This window comes from Notolepis coatsorum, assembly GCF_963971535.1.
Source record: "Notolepis coatsorum genome assembly, chromosome: 12".
In the NCBI taxonomy this organism is placed as follows: domain Eukaryota; kingdom Metazoa; phylum Chordata; class Actinopteri; order Aulopiformes; family Paralepididae; genus Notolepis; species Notolepis coatsorum.
In genome coordinates, this window is record NC_140176.1 from 23853692 (window position 1) to 23877515 (window position 23824).

Genomic DNA, 23824 nt, shown 5'->3' on the forward strand with positions numbered 1-23824 from the left:
CTCACCTCTACAACCGTCTTCCCCCAGCGAAGCGGAGAGGATGCTACAACAGGCGTTCCTCGTCAGCCTGACAGCCTCTACCGAACGCGATCGACTTCAGGGTGAACGCGATCGACTTCAGGGTGAACGCGATCGACTCCAAGCACAGATGCTTATCGAGCGCGAACAACTCCAAGCGCAGCAACGGAGCGAAGAAGAGCGCATACGCCTGGAGATGAGACGCCTTCAGACGGAAGAGAATATGGCAAGACCAACAGACCAAGCCTATACCCCCCGCAGACCCCCTTCCCAGACCGGTCCAAGCGAGACCCAGCTACAAGGAGGGAGCGGCATACACTGCGGAGAAGCTAAATAAACGACTACAGGATCTAGAGGACCTGATAGAAGAAGAAGAGGGAGAGGAGGAGAACCAAGCCCGACGACAGCACAGTACTCCACCGGACCAGGAGGTCCAGTACAGCCCAGGCTATACCCCCGCGGCGCTGCGCTACAGACCCCCGACTCTATTCACGGGTGAGCATGACGCACGACCAGCCCCGAGGAACAGCACCTGGACCAGCGGGCCATGGTACCCTGCCGGTACCAGCCCACAGAGAGGCGCAAGAGGAGACTCGCCTAGGAGGTCTCTCCCCCAACGCTCGCCGATGTATCAGCCATCCACGGCGTCATACATTGCCACGCCGACGTTTCCAGACTTCACCTATGAGAATCGAGCACAGTACACGGAGCTCCGGATGTGCTTAGAGACAATGATGGTGGACGTCGTTGATGAACGTCACAAGTATGCAATATTACTGAAGCACCTGAAAGTACCGCAAGCGCACAATATAGCGCTAGCCTATGCCACCTCTACGACCCCATACACCGCGGCTCTAGCAGCGCTGGACCAGAGATATGGACGTATATGGGATTACGTAATCCAAGAGATAAGGCATATTGATCGCCTACCCCCAGCAACAGACAATCGCTCATTAGACGACCTGTCAATCAAAGTGCAGTCCCTGGTAGGGATGCTGGGAGCGCAACGGGAAAAGGGCATGCATGAGCTATACGCCAACTCTAACGTCGAGAGGATTCTAGAGAAGCTGCCACCCGCAAGACAAGAGCGTTTTAGGCGGCAGAGAGACCACCGTGATCCTAACGGTCCCGAACCATCCCTCCTCGATCTAGCCGACTTCCTGGCGAGAGAAGTCAGCAGCTTACGACTGGATACGTTCGTGCGGAGCACGCCAAGCTCCAGAGAGGGACCCAGGAGAATAAACGATGGAAGAAGATCGGTGACTGTCATGCACCAATCAGAGTCAGTACCGAGCAGTAAGAGCCACAGTACCCCCTCGAGAAAAGAGAAGTGGAAGATGGTGTGCCCCTACTGCGAGAAGGAACACTGGCTGTCACAATGTGACCTGTTCACAAAGATGAATGCAGAAGAAGTGAGTCAATGGATAAAGTCCAACAGGCGCTGTTACCGATGTGCGCGCAGTCACATGGCAGCCGAATGCCGCCTAAAGAAAAGGTGCAGTCGGTGTGACGGAGCCCATCTAGATATACTCCACGACAGTAACAGGAGAAGACACCACTCTCCTGCAGCATGTCGAGAGGCTATGGACACTAGAGACAATGCCCTTTAAGAACGAAAAGAAAGATATTCGTCCTAAAGAAGACATTTACGCCATCAACCTACTCGAGCAAGGGACAAAGAGAGTCACAGTCGGCGGAGTGATGAGATACGCAACTCCACTCCTGAGGCGAGAGGGAATGCCCACCTTTCACGCAAAGAAAGACGCCACGGAGCGGTATCTATTGAACACAGAGCGGCGCCTAGCCAAAGACCCCGCTCAAGAGAGTGTGTACCGCGCTGAGATTGAGAAGCTAATCACAGCGGGACACGTGACAAAGATTGACATTAAAGAGGCCGATCAGACGACCGAATCATGGTACGTGCCGCACCACAAGGTCCACCACAACGGCAAGGATCGCATTGTGTTTAACTGCAGCTACCAGATCGGATCCCAAAATCTGAATAAAGAGCTCTTGCCCGGCCCCACACTCGGCCCCTCCCTACTGGGCGTGCTACTGCGCTTCCGCCAGGACAAGGTGGCTATCAGCGGGGATATCAAAGGGATGTTCCTGCAGGTGAGACTAGTGGAGGAGGACAAGCCCCTGCTGCGGTTCCTATGGAGAGAGAGGATCGGAGATGAGAACCCAGCCATCTACCAGTGGGAAGTACTCCCCTTCGGAACCACATGCAGCCCGTGCTGTGCTACATTTGCACTACAGAAACACGTCGCAGAGGACCCAGCAGCAGATGAAGAGGTCCGACACAGTGTGAAGAACAGTTTCTACGTGGACAACTGTTTACAAAGCGTTTCGACTCAAGAAGAAGCCGAGGCTCTCCTAATCAAGCTACGCGCCTCCCTGATCAAAGGCGGCTTTGATCTCAGGCAGTGGGCCAGCAGTGACCCGCACGTATTGCGCAGCCTCTCCCCCGCGGACAAGGCTGCCAGCAGCGAGACCTGGATGGCGACCATCCCAGGAGAAGCCCAGAGCAGGGAGGGTCGACGGCGATACCGACCACCAGACGGAGTGTGTACAGAACACTCGCCAGACAATATGACCCGTTGGGATGTATTCTACCTTACACCACCAGGGCAAAGATGATTGTACGAGCACTATGGGACAAGGACCAGGGCTGGGACGACCCAATACCTGCACACCTTGCCTCCACATGGAGAGAGTGGGAGACGGAACTCCGCTCACTCCCAGGCGTCAATATACGCCGCAGCTACTTCCCACCCACGGTGAGGCCAGAGACATGCAAGATGGATCTACACGTCTTCAGCGACGCCTCCGAAGTAGCCTATGGATCGGTGGCCTACTTGCGTGCCCAAGAGAAGGGAGGAGAGATACACACTGCTTTCATCCTGGCTCGCTCAAGAATAGCCCCACGAAAGCAACAATCTATCCCGCGTCTAGAGCTCTGCGCAGCCCTAGCAGGAGCGCATCTAGCCACGTTAATCCAACGTGAACTCACCATTCCAGTGCACAGAACAATCTTGTGGTCAGATTCCACGACAGTACTCACATGGATCAAGTCTGATTCATGCAGATACAAAGTCTTCGTGGGAGTCAGAGTCACCGAGATTCAAGAGTTAACAGAATCAGCGAGCTGGCGGTACGTGGACACCAAACACAACCCAGCTGACGTCATCACCCGGGGAATGTCCCTGGATGACCTCACCCGTCGCAACATCTACAGTGACGGACCAGAATTCCTCAAGCTCCCGGAAGAAGAGTGGCCTACGCCCACCCCACGGGAAGCAAGTAAAGAGGAGGCTGAGAACAAGAAACCTATGTTCTGTGGACTGAGCACAGTCGCCTCCACAGACCCCAACATAGATGACTGCATTACCCTACAGAGTGCGCAGCTAAAGACATTCCTGTGGCACCACCCAGAGATTCAGTCCACCACTGACATTTCAGCAGCTGACTACGAAGAAGCAGAACTTCTTCTACTACAACGAGCCCAGAGAGACTCGTTCCCCGATGAGCTAGACTGTCTACAGGGAGGAAAGCCCGTCCCATCAGACAGCAGACTGCTCCACCTGGCACCCGAGAGCGACGCCCATAATCTCATCAGAGTGGGTGGTCGCCTGCGGAGAGCCCCCGATCTACCGGATGACATTAAGTACCCGATAGTCTTGAACAGCCGACACAAGGTCACAGAGCTGATCATAAAGAAATACGACGAGGATGTACACCACGCAGGAGCAGAGAGAGTCTTCGCGGAGATCAGACGTCGCTATTGGATACTTCAAGGAAGAGAAGCGGTGCGACGCTTCCAGCGAACCTGTCTAGACTGCCGAAAGTGGCGCGCGTAGCCCAGCATACCCCGGATGGCTGACTTACCTCCCTGTCGCCTCCGACTCGGCGACAAGCCATTCCACTCCACAGGCATGGACTGTTTTGGCCCGTTGTATATAAAGAGAGGAAGAGGAACCGAGAAGCGGTGGGGTATTGTATTCAAATGCATGACCACCAGAGCGATCCATATCGAACTCCTTCCGACCATGAGCACAGACTCATTCATTATGGCCTTCCGAAGATTCACATCACGGAAAGGAAAACCGTCTACATTGTTGTCTGATCACGGGACAAACTTCAAAGGCGGAGAAAGAGAGCTGAGAGAGAGCTTCCAAGCTATGGGCCCAGAACTTAAGACCCACCTCGCTCCATCCCAGATTGACTTCCAGTTTAATCCCCCGAACGCACCCCACTTCGGTGGAACCTGGGAACGAGAAGTACGTTCTATAAAGACAGCCCTGTACGCCGTGCTTGGGGCCCAGACTGTGGCGGAGGAAGTCCTAATGACAGTCCTCACGGAGATCGAGGGAGTATTGAACTCCAAGCCCCTCGGCTACGTCTCCAGTGATGTAGCAGATGTCGACCCAGTCACCCCCAACACACTCTTAATGGGGCGGCTGGACCCCGCGCTACCCCAGACAATGTACAGGCCTGAAGAAGCGAACGGCCGAAGAATGTGGAGGTACAGTCAAGTACTGGCTGACAAGTTTTGGAACAGCTTCCTACTCCACTACCTACCGTCTCTACAGACCCGCCAGAAGTGGGTAAAAGAGAGAGACAATTTGACAGAAGGAACAGTCGTCATGATTGTCGACCAGTCACTACCCAGAGCTATGTGGCCGGCTGGCCGCGTAAGCAAAGTGATCACCGGTGCCGATGGCAAGGTCCGAGCAGCTGAAGTGCTCGTCCAAGGGCGAACTTACACACGACCCGTGGCGAGGCTAATAGAACTGCCCAGACTCCCAGACACTATCGATGACGACCATGACCCCATGACTTTGTGAGTTGACTGACCCTTACAGCGGACCTTGAGTGGTAGACAGTGCGGTTAATCTGTCTCTGCTTAGCTAATTAGGTGGGACTAATTAGGGGGCGGCTGTTGTGAAGGATCAGATTAAACCGAATATATATTTTTATTTATGGATATATATTTAATAGTATTTGTATATCGTTTGATATCCCCTGTATATTCCTTGTACAATATGCACTGAATATCCCTTTAGTCTACTAACAGCCCATAATAGTTTCATTCTACCATTGGACGAGAACCTGGCGCCAGCAGCCAAGCCCCTTGGTTCAAGTTCAATCGTGCCGACCAACATGTCGTTACAAGCCCGGTTCCGCGTAGGAATACGTCTGGCGAAATACGAATGGTACTATTTGTTCACAGCGCATATATATATGGCGCAAGTAAAGTAGAACTTTCTTTTAGTCCATTAGTCCTTTACCCTCCAACCTAGTAACAGACGTGAAGCCTCACCCACGACGCACGTGTGGTGTAGTAAGGCCTACTTGGCCTCAGAATAGGCATTGAGACATCGTGTGGATTAATAGTTGAATTGTCATAGTTTGGCACTATACCGTCGAGTTGGACGTATTTCTATTAAGTTAATAATAGTCTATTATGTATGGTGCATCGTTCGGTTAGAGTTATAAAGTGAGCAGTACCCCCATCGTTCCTGACGTTATCTGGAGTCTTAACCAGGCTGGGCAGACCACGTGTGGTGCTTGCATCCGAGGAGCTCCGGGCCAGGACGAGTGGACCTGTACATTGGATTACTTTACCCGGACGACGGCGAGCCTTCCACGGCTTGGATTATCTACATGCTTTGGGTGCTTTGATTATTCCATGGATAACGGCCAACACTGCTGAGTGTTGGAACTACCCCCCCGAGAGGAGTCCAGGTGAGACGGCGCTCTACCCCAAGTGAGGTCGCCTCACGTCTCTTCGTTGTGGACCGGCAGCTACCGTCCACCAGAGGGTCCAGCTGTATTCATCTGCGGACCGAGGTTCTGTGGGCACCGTGTTCAGCACTCTGAATTCTCCAAAGAAATCGTCGGCCAGATGGGATACCGCCAGCGGCTCTTCTAACCCCCCCCCCCCTACTGTCTTACAACCAGCGGGACCCCCCCCCCCTTTAGTGTATCCAGCTATAATCATTTAAGTACCATCGCTATAGTTCCCTAAAGAACCAGGTTGTATATTTGCTCCCTGCGTAACCAGAGATTGGACATTCAATGTTGATTTACCTACGAATACTCATTTGCCTTACAAGTGCATTTCAAATCATAAATGTCATTAAGTGAACGTTGTATATACCCTTTGCTATATAAAATATTCGATTTATACATTTGTGTGGACTTCGTTTCATCAGGTGGGAAAGTGTTCATCATATCTATATCATGTACTGGATGGCCAGAAGTTAAAGTACAAGCGGTAGTGGTTTAATAATACCATACTTATCAATACAGTCAGGGAATTGTACCCCTCAGTTACACCCAGCCTTGGTTTTTCTGAGAGCAGAGGTATTTCTAAGTAGTCTAAACAGAAGCCAGTCAGCAGTTGTCTCTGTTGTCTCTGTTGTCTCAGCAGGTTTGAGAGCGCCGCTGTGTACCAGGGGTTATCCCTTTGCACTTTGGAATCTTAGTATCTCTGACTACAGCTATTACACCTTGATTTGAAAACACACACCGATAGCAGGATATTTAAAAGGGACATTTGTCAGGACTAGATCAATGAGCAATGACATTTAGGATTTGGTCTTGTGGGAGAATTGATTAATTGCGTACAATTGCACAATTGTACTTTAAAAGCATCCGATGCTGGCTTCAACCAGTCCCAATTAAAATCACCCAATATGACAATCTCATTGTACTGCAACTTTGTTAACAATTGTGGGCAACGCATCACTACTTGCAGAAGGCAGTCTGTAACACCCAACCACCATGACATGGAGATCTTTGGATATTTCAAGGTTTAGCGCTAAGAACTCAAGTTGTTTACTATATCATTCTGAGAGCACTACCCTCACATAAAATTTGCCTTTGACATATACAGTATACTGTAGCCACACCTCCTCCTTGTTTATTGAGACGATCAGAGCGGAAAACATTGTAACCATTTATGCAAATATCTTTGTCCTGAACCGATTTTTTTCAGCCATGTTTCTGATAAAACAACAACATCTGCATTAGTTGAGTTAACACACACCTTTAGCATCTCCATTTAAAAAAGCACTGGCAGCAGTCCATTACCAATAGCTACACACACACACACACATACACAACACATGCATTGAGTCGCCGATGAAATGTCTCTCTGCACTTGACCCGTCCCATCGTCCTTCCCCCCAAGGGCAGCCGGGAGAAGACATGGGCTGCGGCGTGGGCCGTGCCCGGGGACGAATCCAAGTGATCCTGTCCGTCTTCGTCAGGGACACGACAGCATTAGTGATCTGTTCTGCATGTTTTTCCATTGTGTTTATCTTATTGGGAGGGAAACCCTTGCGAGCACGGGGAGAACATGCAAACTCCACACAGAACAGGACATACCCCATCTGGGTACCTACAGTAGCAATGCGGCGACCTGGTCCCCAAGCGGGAATCAAACTCTAGCTGTAAGGTGACAGTGTTAACCACTACACCACCATTCTAGCTGTAAGGCGACAGTGTTAACCACTACACCACCATTCTAGCTGTAAGGCGACAGTGTTAACCACTACACCACCATTCTAGCTGTAAGGCGACAGTGTTAACCACTACACCACCATTGTAGCTGTAAGGCGACAGTGTTAACCACTACACCACCGTGCCCCCTCTGCACTAGACTTACATTCTTCGAGTTTCACAAGAGTCGAAATCTGAGTTGAGCTTTTACTTTGAAATGGCCTGACTTCCGCAAAACAGGCATGCACCAGCTGTAACTGTACACTCACTACCAGTGATGCCACAGATTACTTGTAAAAATAATCTGGTTACTGATTACTGATTACTCCTTTAAAAAGTAATCTAGTTACTTTACTGATTACTTGATTACTTTGAAAGTAACTAGGTTACGAAGTCGTCGTCGTCCCCCCTGCTGCTGCCACAAGAATGACAACAGTTTTTTTTTTAAATAATGCTTTATTGAAAGTGCATATGTCATAAATCATGATTGGCTGCTCAGACAGGTCATCATGAGACGTCATCAGCCATACTCCGGTCTAGCTGACTGTACCCCTGGCTCTCTTATCATCAGCATTATGAGATAGTAACTAAATAGTAACTCACAGCCACTTGGAAAAGTAACTGTAATCAGATTACTGGCTTGTAAAAAGTAACAAATTAGATTACTATTTACTGAAAAAAGTTATCAGATTACAGTAACTAGTTAGTTACTGGCATCACTGCTCACTACACACTCCTCTGCCACACCTGGTTAAGAGGAAGGATACAAACATAGATAGATAGATAGATAGATAGATAGATAGATAGATAGATAGATAGATAGATAGATAGATAGATAGATAGATAGATAGATAGATAGATAGATAGATAGATAGATAGATAGATAGATAGATAGATAGATAGATAGATATATATATATATATATATATATATATATATATATATATATATATATATATATATAAACTAAAAGGAGAAAAACCTTCAAAGGAAAGAAGGGACCGCACACTCCACAGGACTCGTTTTTGCTTATTTATTGTTTGCACAACGCGTTTCGCTGTCGCTTCCTCAGGTCCTCATAGCACCTGAGGAAGCGACAGCGAAACGCGTTGTGCAAACAATAAATAAGCAAAAACGAGTCCTGTGGAGTGTGCGGTCCCTTCTTTCCTTTGAAGGTTTTTCTCCTTTTAGTTTATTTATCTCTCTTGCGCTGACCTGCACCTCCAGTCGGGGTCCAACCAGATGTGCACGAGTCCTATCTAGTTTAATATATATATATATATATATATATATATATATATATATATATATATATATATATATATATATATATATATATATATATATATATATATATATATATATATATAGGGACAAGCAGACAGTCAAATGGATCAATGGCTGTTGAGGAAATAAGAGAATCGATTTCTCAGCTCGCTTCTATAGCGTGCATAAGTACACATATACTATCGATAATATAGTGTTTATTTGAAAACAATTCATAAATAGGCAGATGTAAGATTCTGATCAAACTGGCCAGTATCACGTCTTCGTCTGTTTGGCCCTCCATCCAATTCCTCTGCGTTGTGTACTTTTAATGGTCCTGACGTCTCCGATACTGGTAGATAAGATCCTTATCTCCCCCCGTTAGTGCAATCCATAAACCATAATAATTCTCCACCCTCTGTAAGAATTCGACACTTAGACACCGTGAAATACCTTATGAGGAGAAGCGTTGTTTTATTGCTCTAAACAGAACCTCATAATCAGATGTTATCAGATGTTATCAAATTGTATCGTCCTTGAAGAGTCTATTCTAATGATCTTTCGGTGTGTTCGTCTATCGTCCTTTTGTGATTCAGTCCAATAGTGTTCAGGCCTGTTCGTTAGCCTAACCCTCCTCGCGTTAGCCGAAGCTACTGTAATGATGATGTGGCATTCTCCCTTCCCCCCCCCTCCGTGGTGGAGGAGGAAGAGTCTCTCCTGGTTCCTTCCCTCCTAGTCTCAGTCAGATTTTAGTCTGCCTTACACCCGGAAACACCGTTCGACTCATAGATGTTCGTCGTCGCAACGACGGCCCCGCCTTCTGGTTGTCATGCGACGTGTTGTCATGACAACTGCTTAAACCTTTAACACCATTAAACTTTCATTAAGATGAACCTCTCTCCCTCCTGGGCCTACAGTACACTCTTATCTGTGTTCTTCTAAGGAATGCAAAACAAAACACCCTCGCTGGCAGTGTATTCAATCCACTGGTCACCGTTCTATCACCGTCTCCTGCTTCCATGCACATTTCGATCTACCATTTTAGCTGTGGTCCCCCCAATCTATACATCACATACATTGAATAAACCCCGTTTTCTCTCATTCCCCCCTTTGATTCTCAATCAACTTTCAGAATCAACAGACTACTTGGTTTTTCAATTAATTATACCCAAAAATAGACTCATAACAATTAGGGCCCCGCCGTCTGCTGTTTTTCCTCGTTTTCCATTACCCGCATCACACCCAAACCAGAAAGGATAAACAACGGTCATGGAGGAGAGAGAGAGAGAGAGACAGAGAAAAACACAGATTGCAACTTTTCAGACGACACACCTAAACCTTTCGGCCCCCTATCTAGGTACCCCACGTCCAAATCAGAGCGCTCCCTTCCCTCTCTTACAGTACACCTCCCATCTCGGGCCGGTCCCGTCTTCTAGGGCAAGGGCCCCTTTCAGTGACGGCTCCTTTCCTGAGCTGGTCCCCCTCCCAGGGCGCGGTCCCCTAGGCAAAAATGTCTCCCCTGGTCTGCTACTGCTCAGTGTCTCTGGCTGTCCTCTCCACATCTGCTCCTCCACCGCCGCCGTCTCCTCTCTCTCGTCGTGGATCTGTGTACCAGGCTGCGGTGCCTGGCCCCTGCGGCTTCCTCCTCCTCCAGTCTGTCCTCCTGGTCATCTCCATCGCTGTCGGTGTCATTCCCCCCTTGAAAGCAGAAACACAACACCGGCAGTCGTCTGTCCATTCGACTTCCCTTGTTTTGCTATTAGTCTACCATGGCTTTGGGCCTGCAGCTCGTTCTCTATATATTTTTTTTCCTCTGCAAGCCCCTATTTGTTCTCTATTAGTCCCCCACCTTCTCAACACCCATATCTAATCCTACAGGGCTGTTCCCTGTTTTGTTGTCTTCCGGCGTGACACCAGCAGCTAAACGATACCCACTCGGCGCTCTACGTTTGTCCCACGGGTGACCCCCAGCGCGCGCCAGTTCTTTCTGGTGACGTGTCCCCTCAAGACTCTGCCTATTTATTAGGTGTGAGAAGGCCCCACTGGAATTCAAACTCCCTCTTTAATTCCATAATTAACCCATTCTAATAACTGCACATAATAACTACAGAGAAAAACACAGATTGCAACTTTTCAGACGACACACCTAAACCTTTCGGCCCCCTATCTAGGTACCCCACGTCCAAATCAGAGCGCTCCCTTCCCTCTCTTACAGTACACCTCCCATCTCGGGCCGGTCCCGTCTTCTAGGGCAAGGGCCCCTTTCAGTGACGGCTCCTTTCCTGAGCTGGTCCCCCTCCCAGGGCGCGGTCCCCTAGGCAAAAATGTCTCCCCTGGTCTGCTACTGCTCAGTGTCTCTGGCTGTCCTCTCCACATCTGCTCCTCCACCGCCGCCGTCTCCTCTCTCTCGTCGTGGATCTGTGTACCAGGCTGCGGTGCCTGGCCCCTGCGGCTTCCTCCTCCTCCAGTCTGTCCTCCTGGTCATCTCCATCGCTGTCGGTGTCATTCCCCCCTTGAAAGCAGAAACACAACACCGGCAGTCGTCTGTCCATTCGACTTCCCTTGTTTTGCTATTAGTCTACCATGGCTTTGGGCCTGCAGCTCGTTCTCTATATATTTTTTTTCCTCTGCAAGCCCCTATTTGTTCTCTATTAGTCCCCCACCTTCTCAACACCCATATCTAATCCTACAGGGCTGTTCCCTGTTTTGTTGTCTTCCGGCGTGACACCAGCAGCTAAACAATACCCACTCGGCGCTCTACGTTTGTCCCACGGGTGACCCCCAGCGCGCGCCAGTTCTTTCTGGTGACGTGTCCCCTCAAGACTCTGCCTATTTATTAGGTGTGAGAAGGCCCCACTGGAATTCAAACTCCCTCTTTAATTCCATAATTAACCCATTCTAATAACTGCACCATCTTTCTGTGCAATTCTTATTTAATCCATTGTATAATTAAACTCTATATCTAATATTATTATTATAATAATAATCCACTCTCTGTGCTCATTAGATTGACTATTGAATCACTCCCCCACTCCGCCACTAGATGGTCGTACAGGCCTATATCTAAATATTCCCCTATGGGTAATGAAAACTCCCCAGCACTACCCCCCCTCCGCCACTAGGTGGCGACCTACTCCTCCTCCATGGTGGTTTAGTTGACGTGTCACTTCCTGGTTCTTTATCCTTTGTTATCTCCTCGTGGTCCCTTTTGCGGCCATCTTGACTCGCTCATAATGGCTACTCTCTCAAACAAACAAACGCTGCCCTTCCTTCCAAGGCCTAAAAACACTGCTGTTTTCCTCCATATCAGGGGACGCTTCTCCCGGACTAAACTCTTGCTTATCGGACATAATACACACTGGTACAATCTCCTTTCGACTTTCCTTCTGTTATGAAAACAGTCCCGCCATCAACAATTTTTCGATCTGATTCAAGCGCCCCCCCCCCCCTTTCCTCATCTCGCATTTACCCTCCTTAAACCAAAACTGTGCAGCCTGCCTCGTTTGCTTTTCATTCTCTGTAGATAACACCCTCGATTTTCACCATGGCTCTCTGCTCATATTATTACAGCTGGCATTCTCTCTGTCGAACTAGAAATGTTTACGTTTACGGATTCACTATCTGTTCGTTTTTATTTGGCTTAAAAGATCAAAACAACCGTGTGCACAGTGAACTCACATTTTTGATCGGAGCGCTGTTTCCCCTACAGCGCTGGTTCGCCTCATGACCGCTCGACTCGACGCTCTCTCCCAGGGCTGGCCGGCCTTGCTTCGATCATGATTCTCCCACACATTGATGACTGTTGTCCACTGTCGCCCCATTATTGAAAAAGTCTTTATCCGTTGTTCTTATCTCTTGCCGATCCGGCTGTCATCAACAACCAACTGTTCCCGTTGTTTTAATCTCTTGCAAATCCGGGTCCCAACGGCATCAACTGTAAGATTCTGATCAAACTGGCCAGTATCACGTCTTCGTCTGTTTGGCCCTCCATCCAATTCCTCTGCGTTGTGTACTTTTAATGGTCCTGACGTCTCCGATACTGGTAGATAAGATCCTTATCTCCCCCCGTTAGTGCAATCCATAAACCATAATAATTCTCCACCCTCTGTAAGAATTCGACACTTCGACACCGTGAAATACCTTATGAGGAGAAGCGTTGTTTTATTGCTCTAAACAGAACCTCATAATCTGTACTTCTGTATGACAACTATTAAAGAAACTTGAGATGTTATCAGATGTTATCAAATTGTATCGTCCTTGAAGAGTCTATTCTAATGATCTTTCGGTGTGTTCGTCTATCGTCCTTTTGTGATTCAGTCCAATAGTGTTCAGGCCTGTTCGTTAGCCTAACCCTCCTCGCGTTAGCCGAAGCTACTGTAATGATGATGTGGCATTCTCCCTCCGCCCCCTCCGTGGTGGAGGAGGAAGAGTCTCTCCTGGTTCCTTCCCTCCTAGTCTCAGTCAGATTTTAGTCTGCCTTACACCCGGAAACACCGTTCGACACATAGATGTTCGTCGTCGCAACGACGGCCCCGCCTTCTGGTTGTCATGCGACGTGTTGTCATGACAACTGCTTAAACCTTTAACACCATTAAACTTTCATTAAGATGAACCTCTCTCCCTCCTGGGCCTACAGTACACTCTTATCTGTGTTCTTCTAAGGAATGCAAAACAAAACACCCTCGCTGGCAGTGTATTCAATCCACTGGTCACCGTTCTATCACCGTCTCCTGCTTCCATGCACATTTCGATCTACCATTTTAGCTGTGGTCCCCCCAATCTATACATCACATACATTGAATAAACCCCGTTTTCTCTCATTCCCCCCTTTGATTCTCAATCAACTTTCAGAATCAACAGACTACTTGGTTTTTCAATTAATTATACCCAGAAATAGACTCATAACAATTAGGGCCCCGCCGTCTGCTGTTTTTCCTCGTTTTCCATTACCCGCATCACACCCAAACCAGAAAGGATAAACAACGGTCATGGAGGAGAGAGAGAGAGAGAGACAGAGAAAAACACAGATTGCAACTTTTCAGACGACACACCTAAACCTTTCGGCCCCCTATCTAGGTACCCCACGTCCAAATCAGAGCGCTCCCTTCCCTCTCTTACAGTACACCTCCCATCTCGGGCCGGTCCCGTCTTCTAGGGCAAGGGCCCCTTTCAGTGACGGCTCCTTTCCTGAGCTGGTCCCCCTCCCAGGGCGCGGTCCCCTAGGCAAAAATGTCTCCCCTGGTCTGCTACTGCTCAGTGTCTCTGGCTGTCCTCTCCACATCTGCTCCTCCATCGCCGCCGTCTCCTCTCTCTCGTCGTGGATCTGTGTACCAGGCTGCGGTGCCTGGCCCCTGCGGCTTCCTCCTCCTCCAGTCTGTCCTCCTGGTCATCTCCATCGCTGTCGGTGTCATTCCCCCCTTGAAAGCAGAAACACAACACCGGCAGTCGTCTGTCCATTCGACTTCCCTTGTTTTGCTATTAGTCTACCATGGCTTTGGGCCTGCAGCTCGTTCTCTATATATTTTTTTTCCTCTGCAAGCCCCTATTTGTTCTCTATTAGTCCCCCACCTTCTCAACACCCATATCTAATCCTACAGGGCTGTTCCCTGTTTTGTTGTCTTCCGGCGTGACACCAGCAGCTAAACGATACCCACTCGGCGCTCTACGTTTGTCCCACGGGTGACCCCCAGCGCGCGCCAGTTCTTTCTGGTGACGTGTCCCCTCAAGACTCTGCCTATTTATTAGGTGTGAGAAGGCCCCACTGGAATTCAAACTCCCTCTTTAATTCCATAATTAACCCATTCTAATAACTGCACCATCTTTCTGTGCAATTCTTATTTAATCCATTGTATAATTAAACTCTATATCTAATATTATTATTATAATAATAATCCACTCTCTGTGCTCATTAGATTGACTATTGAATCACTCCCCCACTCCGCCACTAGATGGTCGTACAGGCCTATATCTAAATATTCCCCTATGGGTAATGAAAACTCCCCAGCACTACCCCCCCTCCGCCACTAGGTGGCGACCTACTCCTCCTCCATGGTGGTTTAGTTGACGTGTCACTTCCTGGTTCTTTATCCTTTGTTATCTCCTTGTGGTCCCTTTTGCGGCCATCTTGACTCGCTCATAATGGCTACTCTCTCAAACAAACAAACGCTGCCCTTCCTTCCAAGGCCTAAAAACACTGCTGTTTTCCTCCATATCAGGGGACGCTTCTCCCGGACTAAACTCTTGCTTATCGGACATAATACACACTGGTACAATCTCCTTTCGACTTTCCTTCTGTTATGAAAACAGTCCCGCCATCAACAATTTTTCGATCTGATTCAAGCGCCCCCCCCCCCTTTCCTCATCTCGCATTTACCCTCCTTAAACCAAAACTGTGCAGCCTGCCTCGTTTGCTTTTCATTCTCTGTAGATAACACCCTCGATTTTCACCATGGCTCTCTGCTCATATTATTACAGCTGGCATTCTCTCTGTCGAACTAGAAATGTTTACGTTTACGGATTCACTATCTGTTCGTTTTTATTTGGCTTAAAAGATCAAAACAACCGTGTGCACAGTGAACTCACATTTTTGATCGGAGCGCTGTTTCCCCTACAGCGCTGGTTCGCCTCATGACCGCTCGACTCGACGCTCTCTCCCAGGGCTGGCCGGCCTTGCTTCGATCATGATTCTCCCACACATTGATGACTGTTGTCCACTGTCGCCCCATTATTGAAAAAGTCTTTATCCGTTGTTCTTATCTCTTGCCGATCCGGCTGTCATCAACAACCAACTGTTCCCGTTGTTTTAATCTCTTGCAAATCCGGGTCCCAACGGCATCAACTGTAAGATTCTGATCAAACTGGCCAGTATCACGTCTTCGTCTGTTTGGCCCTCCATCCAATTCCTCTGCGTTGTGTACTTTTAATGGTCCTGACGTCTCCGATACTGGTAGATAAGATCCTTATCTCCCCCCGTTAGTGCAATCCATAAACCATAATAATTCTCCACCCTCTGTAAGAATTCGACACTTCGACACCGTGAAATACCTTATGAGGAGAAGCGTTGTTTTATTGCTCTAAACAGAACCTCATAATCTGTACTTCTGTATGACAACTATTAAAGAAACTTGAGATGTTATCAGATGTTATCAAATTGTATCGTCCTTGAAGAGTCTATTCTAATGATCTTTCGGTGTGTTTGTCTATCGTCCTTTTGTGATTCAGTCCAATAGTGTTCAGGCCTGTTCGTTAGCCTAACCCTCCTCGCGTTAGCCGAAGCTACTGTAATGATGATGTGGCATTCTCCCTCCCCCCCCCCCTCCGTGGTGGAGGAGAAAGAGTCTCTCCTGGTTCCTTCCCTCCTAGTCTCAGTCAGATTTTAGTCTGCCTTACACCCGGAAACACCGTTCGACTCATAGATGTTCGTCGTCGCAACGACGGCCCCGCCTTCTGGTTGTCATGCGACGTGTTGTCATGACAACTGCTTAAACCTTTAACACCATTAAACTTTCATTAAGATGAACCTCTCTCCCTCCTGGGCCTACAGTACACTCTTATCTGTGTTCTTCTAAGGAATGCAAAACAAAACACCCTCGCTGGCAGTGTATTCAATCCACTGGTCACCGTTCTATCACCGTCTCCTGCTTCCATGCACATTTCGATCTACCATTTTAGCTGTGGTCCCCCCAATCTATACATCACATACATTGAATAAACCCCGTTTTCTCTCACAGACAAATGACAATGTGTCTAGTGTATTTGAGAATATTCCAATAAATGCCGTTTATGACAGAATCTTTCTATTTTCAGGCAGACAGAAGGATATGAACTCCAACAGGCAGATGTGAACAGAGAGGCAGAGTCGGTGGAGGATTAACTAGACACACAGATGGGGACGGGGACAGACATGCAGATGCAGGGGGACAGGGCAGGGGCAGATCCGACAGCCTCCATCCACCTTCGTGCTGGAACCCAGACGGAGCTTAAACTTGGCGCGGTGCTAATTACCCACCCCACAGCTTGGAGATCAATATCTCGGAGAGACAGCCAGCGCCAATGCTAGCAACACAACCCCACCCCAAAATTACACCAGACCTTTACATCTTTGCACCCCGCCTCCTCACCCTACCCTCACCCTCCTCTTCCCTCCCCTCCACCCCGTCTGTCGTTTTCTGTGTTTTCTCTCCCTCCATAAGATCTCATTAGTCCAACAGCCAGTCATGTTTTTTTTTTTTTTTAATGGGTGTGCCAATGTCACCACTGCCATTTGCCTCTGGTATCTAATGCTCTCTTTCTCTCTCTCCTCTCTCTCTCTCTCTCTCTCTCTCTCTCTCTCTCTCTCTCCCTGTACCCATCTCTCCCTCTTCACCACCTCCTCTCTTGATCTCTCTCTCTACATGCTAATTTCCCACTCTCTCTCCTTGTCTGTGCTCCTCCTTGCCTGTGCTCTGCTGCCCTTCTCTCTCTCTCTCTCTCTCTCTCTCTCTCTCTCTCTCTCTCTCTCTCTCTCTCTCTCTCTCTCTCTCTATACTCGCAATCCCATTGTCTGTGTTCCCCCCCTCTCTTTCTCCTTCCCTCACTCTGTCTCTCTTCTCCTCTGTCTTGGTCGCCTTGGTCTCTTTTCTCCTCCTCCTATCGCATCATTTTAAATGTTAATGCCAGGATGTGCACACCAGAGGCATGGCTTGAGACAAGCCAGGAGGAGGAGAGAGTGGAGGAGAGAGAGAGGAGGGGGAGGAGAAGAGAGGGGAGGAGGAGAAGAGAGAAGAGGAGAGAGAAGAGGAAAGGGAGCCAGATGCCCATATCCCCAGAAGGATATTGAAGTATTACACACACACACACACACACACACACACACACACACACACACACACACACACACACACACACACACACACACACACACACACACACACACACACACACACACACACACACACACACACACACCATATAGCATTACATGCGATGCTAAATCAACGGCGGGGGTGGTTAATTATTTATCAAAACAAAGTGGCCCAGTCACAGACTCTCTGCTGGTGCAACGCTTCCTCTCCACCATGCTCCTCCTGGAAGCAGGGGAGGGGAGAGAGGGAGAAAGGAAGAGGGTTTGAAAGAAAAGGGATACAAGGAGGAGAGGAATGGAGAGATGGAGACAAGACCAGGGGAAGAGAGGGATGAGAGAGGCGGAGGGGGTGGTGGCAGAGAGGGGGATAAGAGGAGAGAGAAAAGGAGGATGGGGGGAGGGAGGAGAGGAACAGGAGATAAAAGGGATGAAGATGGGAAAGGTGGAGGAGAGAGAGTGAAAGGGGTGGAGGTATAGACGTGAGGGAGAGGAAAGGGATGGGTTTTAGTTCTTAGGAAGAGAGAGAGAGAGAGAGAGAGAGAGAGAGAGAGAGAGAGAGAGAGAGAGAGAGAGAGAGAGAGAGAGAGAGAGAGAGAGAGAGAGAGAGAGGGAGGGAGAGTCACGGAGATGCGGCACGCGAGAGGGCTGTGAGATGGAGATAGAGAGATGTTGAGAAGAGGAAGATAAGAGAGTGATGTGAAGGAAGAGAAGAGAGGAGCAGGGGTGTAAAAAGTACCCAGAAATGATACTTAAGTGAAAGTATGGGTACCGTCTCAAAATCGTACTCAAGTAAAAGTCAGAGTATCTGGCTAAAAACACACTTGAGTAAAAGTCAAAAAGTTTCTACTTTTAAATGTACTTAAGTACTAAACAGTCAAAGTAAAAATAAAAAAAAATCTGACTGTCTATTCGTCTGATAGCAGGTGTTTAATCAAAGATCCCCGCTTTCTAGTCTTGCACAAGGACCAATCAGCATGGGTATGGGCGGGTTCATTTTCCATGGATGGGGATGACTACTGTGAATGAGATAAAATTAAGAAAAACATTGACACGGTACAGAATGAGTGGACATAGTCTGGCCATTGAAACAGGCCGTCACAGGCAGAACTGGCTGCCCAGAGAGGCCAGGCTGTATTCACTTTGCCATCAGGGGGACATTGAGACAGAACCTCACTTCCTGCTATACTGTGAGAAATACAAGGATCTAAGAGAAGTCTTCTTTGATAAAATAAACAAAATTGACGCACAGTTTATCCATCTCACTGATCACCAAAAGCTGCTATACATGTGTGGGGAGAAAAGTCAGTGTACAGCATTAGCTGCAAAATATGTAGACGGTTGTCACAAAATACGAGAACAAGCCCTGTAAATGTATCTGAGTGGCCACACTTGAAAAATGACTACCCGATCGAGTGACTATTTTGTAAATTAATATGTTTCTTGTTGATTGTCCTTACTGTTATTACTAATATTATGATATTTTATTGCTTAATATATATGTTATTGTTTGTATGTTGAACTTGCTTTGGCAATAAGTATGTTAATATTTCATGCCAATAAAGCCTATTTGAATTTGAATTTGTATTTAGATGGAGTGAGGGAGGGAGGGAGGAAGGATGGAGGGAGGGAGGGAGGGAAGGAGAGATGGAAGGAGGGAGGGAGGGAGGGAGGGGACAGAGGGTGTGATAGAGAGTTGGATGGAGGGAAGCCACACTCTGCCCTACCTGAACGTCCTGCAGAACTTTTACCAGTCAACATACAACACCTCCCTCTTTACCTCCTCACACCGCGCCAGGCTTGGAGCGGCAACATGTCCATGTCGCCAATCCCCAGTCTGGGCGGTCACCTCCACAGAGGGAAACTCAGGAGCTCCCTGAAGGATGTCTTAAGGATGCTACGTTAGTCTTAGAGGATGTTATTCCAGTCTTAAGGATGTTACATTGAGCACCAGATTTAAATTGAAACAGTGAGTTTCCAGGCACCCAAGTGGCGACCCATGTAACACGCTGCGTCGCCAATCGGCCGACCCGGGTTCGATTCCCGGACCCGGCGTCCTTTGCCGAATGTCTTCCCCCCGCTCTGTCTCCCATTCTTCTTCTTCTCTCTCTCTCTACCGGACTGCCCAGTAGTACAAACAAATAAAAATCTACCAAAAACATAATAAAAAAATTTAAAGAAATAGTGAGTTTACCTGCCCAGCACAAATATAGTAAGCTATGCGTCACTTTCCAAGGCCATGCACGCGCAACAAAGGTTTTACACAGACTTCCAGAGGCACCAACATCTTGAAGCCAGGGGCAACAGTGGCTCGGGAGGTAGAGCAGTCGTCTGGTAATCCGGAGGTTCCCGGTTCGATTCCCACTCCCCCACCCGGGCAGCGTGTCGAAGTGTCCTTGAGCAAGACACTTAACTCCTAACTGCTCCCGATGAGCAGGTTGGCACCTTGCATGGTTGCCTCCGCCGTCAGTGTGTGAATGTGTAAAATGTGAGTAACAAATTGTAAAGCGCTTTGGATAAAAGCGTTACATAAATGCACCATATACCATTTTGAAGCTGAATTTACCTCTGATCGGCAGGTGGTTTTGCACATTGTGTGTACTTTTTTTGACGAGGAGCGTGATGGTTGTCCGATGGTGTTCCAGGGCAACATGCGACCCCAGGAACAGCCCTCGGCAGCAGGCCAAAGACATGTGATTGGTTGCTGATGCAGGGAGCTGATGCTTTTGGCCAATCACGTGTTTTTGGACAGCCAAGTGGTGTCCCCAGGGTCCCATTGAAAAACTAAGACCACCATCACGTGAAAAGTGATGCAGAGCTTGCTGTATTTCTGCTGGGCAGGCAAACTCACTCATGCTCATTTTTCAGAAGTTGCCTACTGCAGCTTTAAAGTTCTCAGAAAGTTCTCTTAGATAAATAACCATGATCTACCTTGTCAAATGCACTCTCTTGATCAAGGGAGATAGCCCCATAGTATCCATAGTGCAGAGTCCAGACAGGTCCCTCATTAAAATAGATTGTTCCTCACTGATGTGATTGGTCCTGGTGTACAGGTGTAGCGGTTGTCATATCGTCACCTAAAACTTCGATGCCCGGGTCTCCCATGCCGCGGGCAACAGCACAGACAGCTATACCAAGAGGTGAATTCACTGCTTTGTAATGTGTCTTTTGAGGATGAGAGTGAGTTTAACCCATAGCACCGCTACTCACCCCAGCCACTTCACACATCTGAAGTTCATCGTGACTGCACTTCGCGGTACCATCCGTTACACAGGTACCACAGACTCACTGTGCCTATTCGGGCCTATTGGTAAGGCACTTGGCAACCATTTTGCAGAAGGAAGAAAGAAAGAAAGAAAGAAAGAAAGAAAGAAAGAAAGAAAGAAAGAAAGAAAGAAACAAAGAAACAAAGAAAGAAACAAAGAAAGAAACAAACAAAGAAACAAAGAAAGAAACAAACAAAGAAACAAAGAAAAAAAGAAAGAAACAAAGAAAAAAAGAAAGAAAGAAACAAAAGCCAGGGGGATGGAGGTAAAAGGGAAAATGTGAAGAATATGGAGGATGATACAATGTCTGTCACCTGAGACAAAAAAAGACAGGAGAAAATTGAACGTACTGTAAGGAGTGGAGCATGACAGGTGAGAGAGAGAGAGAAGAAAGAGAGCGGGAAAAGAGACAGAGGGAAGATAGGGAGAGGGATGGAGAGAGAGACTGAGAGAGAGGGGGAGGAGGGCGGGGGACAGAAAGAGACAAAGAAAGACAGATGAAGAGGGACGAGGAGAGAATTTATTCAAATAAAAAAAATCACACAAACCAGGGCATACATATCAAAACTGTGTTCATATAATTATGTTTTTTGGAAAAAGAGGGAGAGAGAGAGAGAGTCAGCAAAGCAGGAGAGAGACAGAGGTGGATAGAATGGGTAATGAAGAGCGAATGAGGAGTGTTGGGAAGAGAGAGAGAGAGAGAGAGGGAGAGGGGGAGAGGAGAGAGAGAGAGAGAGAGAGAGAGAGAGAGAGAGAGAGAGAGAGAGAGAGAGAGAGAGAGAGAGAGAGAGAGAGAGAGAAATAGGAGAGGGAGAGAGGAGGGGAGAGAGAGGAGGAAAGAGAGGAGGAGAGGGAGAGAGAGGGAGAGAGGGAGAGAGGGAGAGAGAGGTGATGATAATGGAAGAATGGAAATGATGATGTTGATGGAAGGCCAGCAGGTGGATGAGTGGTACGTAGGTTTGCCTCCGATCCTCAATGTAGGCGGGAAAAAAAGGTAAAAGCCTTGACTGGAGGTGTGTACGTGTGTGTGTGTGTGTGTGTGTGTGTGTGTGTGTGTGTGTGTGTGTGTGTGTGTGTGTGTGTGTGTGTGTGTGTGTGTGTGTGTGTGTGTGTGTGTGTGTGTGTGTGTGTGTGTGTGTGTGTGTGTGTGTGTGTGTGTGTGTGTGTGTAAGTGGGGAGGGTGGGGGTGGGGTTTAGTGCCATCTCATTAGGAAGAAAAATGTGGGAAGCGCTCGCGGAGGCCTTTCTCCCTCCCACCATTAATGCCTCCATTGTGTTTTTAAATACCCTGTCCACGTTCCGCATGAGCGCAGGGGAGGAGGCGTGTGAAATTGACGACACTGTTCGATACCAAACTTTTGATGAAAACCAAAGAGAGGAGTGCTCGCGCGTGTGCGTTCACATGGACACTGTCTGTAACTGAGGGGTACAATTCCCTGACTGTATTAATCAAGTACTGATATCATTAATCACTACCGTCTATGTACTCCTGGCCAATACTGTACATAAGTATTATTAGATTAGAACACTCCAACAATAACACGGTTTTCCACACAAAATACTCGGTTAGAATATTTATTACATCAAAGGGAATATTGTTACATAATATACTTTGCTTAGATTGCGCTTATAAGGCAAATAGAATGTGCAGGCAAATCAATAGTAAATATTAAGAATTATCTAGGGATATTCTGGGAAAGGGTGTACTACCGGTTGTAAGCCAGCAGAGGGAGGCAAAGCTCTAGGCAAGTCAATGGTTCACGGAGCTGTAGCTGGACACCTGGAGACGGTGTTACTCCCTGAGTCAGCGGGGAAAAGCAACCTGGTCCCAGGATGCGCGCCGTGTAGGTGAGAGCCGTGGAGTCTCTGGTACGACAGAAACAGGCTTGAGTGATGGTCTCCACGGGCACGTGGATCCCACAGCAGTGGGGTAGGCGGTTCTCTGCTTCCAGCAGCGTGAAGAATGAAGAATAATAATCCTTGCCGGAAAAGTGGCACTGCGGGCGGGGTGTAAATCCCCCGTGGTGCTGCTGCTCCGGTGTAGATCCTCCGGTGCGGTAATGCACGGTTAAACTTGACGTTACTATACTATTAGCACGGGCAATAAGTGCTCTATATCGACGCACAATTACTCACTCCACGTGGTCTTTGACTCGTAATGAAGGTTTACTAATAGATAGAGAACGATACGACAAACAGACGTATTAGGATAACACGAGACTATCTTGGGGCGATGCGAGCCCTGCTCTGCCCACGTTGCGTAGTGGGTGAGACGTTGCTTGGATAACTGAACCAGGCTGAACTGAAGGCGAACTGAAAAGGAACTGCAAGGGGGGTTCTGTATTCGCCGCGCTATATTTATATGTGCGGGGGGTAAACGATGGTGCCAGCCTGCTCACTGTCTCGTAGCCTTGGGCGAAAGCGGGCATGTTTGGGCAAGTCCTGGCGGTAGCTTTCAAGTCAGCTCGAGGGGGTAAGGCTTTACTCGGTACCTGGCGCCAGGGGATCGCTTCCAATAGGGGAACGAATATTATGGTCTGTCCTGCTAGACTAAAGGGATATTCCGTGCATATTGTACAAAGAATATACAAGGGATATCAAACGATATACAAATATTATACATGGGATCTCAGGCAATAGATATATATATTCGGTTTAATCTGACCCTTTGTAACAGCCGCCCCCTAATTAGTCCCACCTAATTAGCTAAGCAGGGACAGATTAACCGCACTGTCCACTACTCAATGTCCGTTGTGAGGGGTCGGGCAGTTCACAAAGTCAGGGGTCATGGTCGTCATTAGGCAAGTCGGGGAGCCTTGGCGACTCGATCAGCCTCGCCACGGGTCGGTTGTAGATCCGCCCTTGGCCGAGCACTTCTGCCACTCTGACCTTTCCGTCGGCACCAGTGGTCACTTTGCTTACGCGG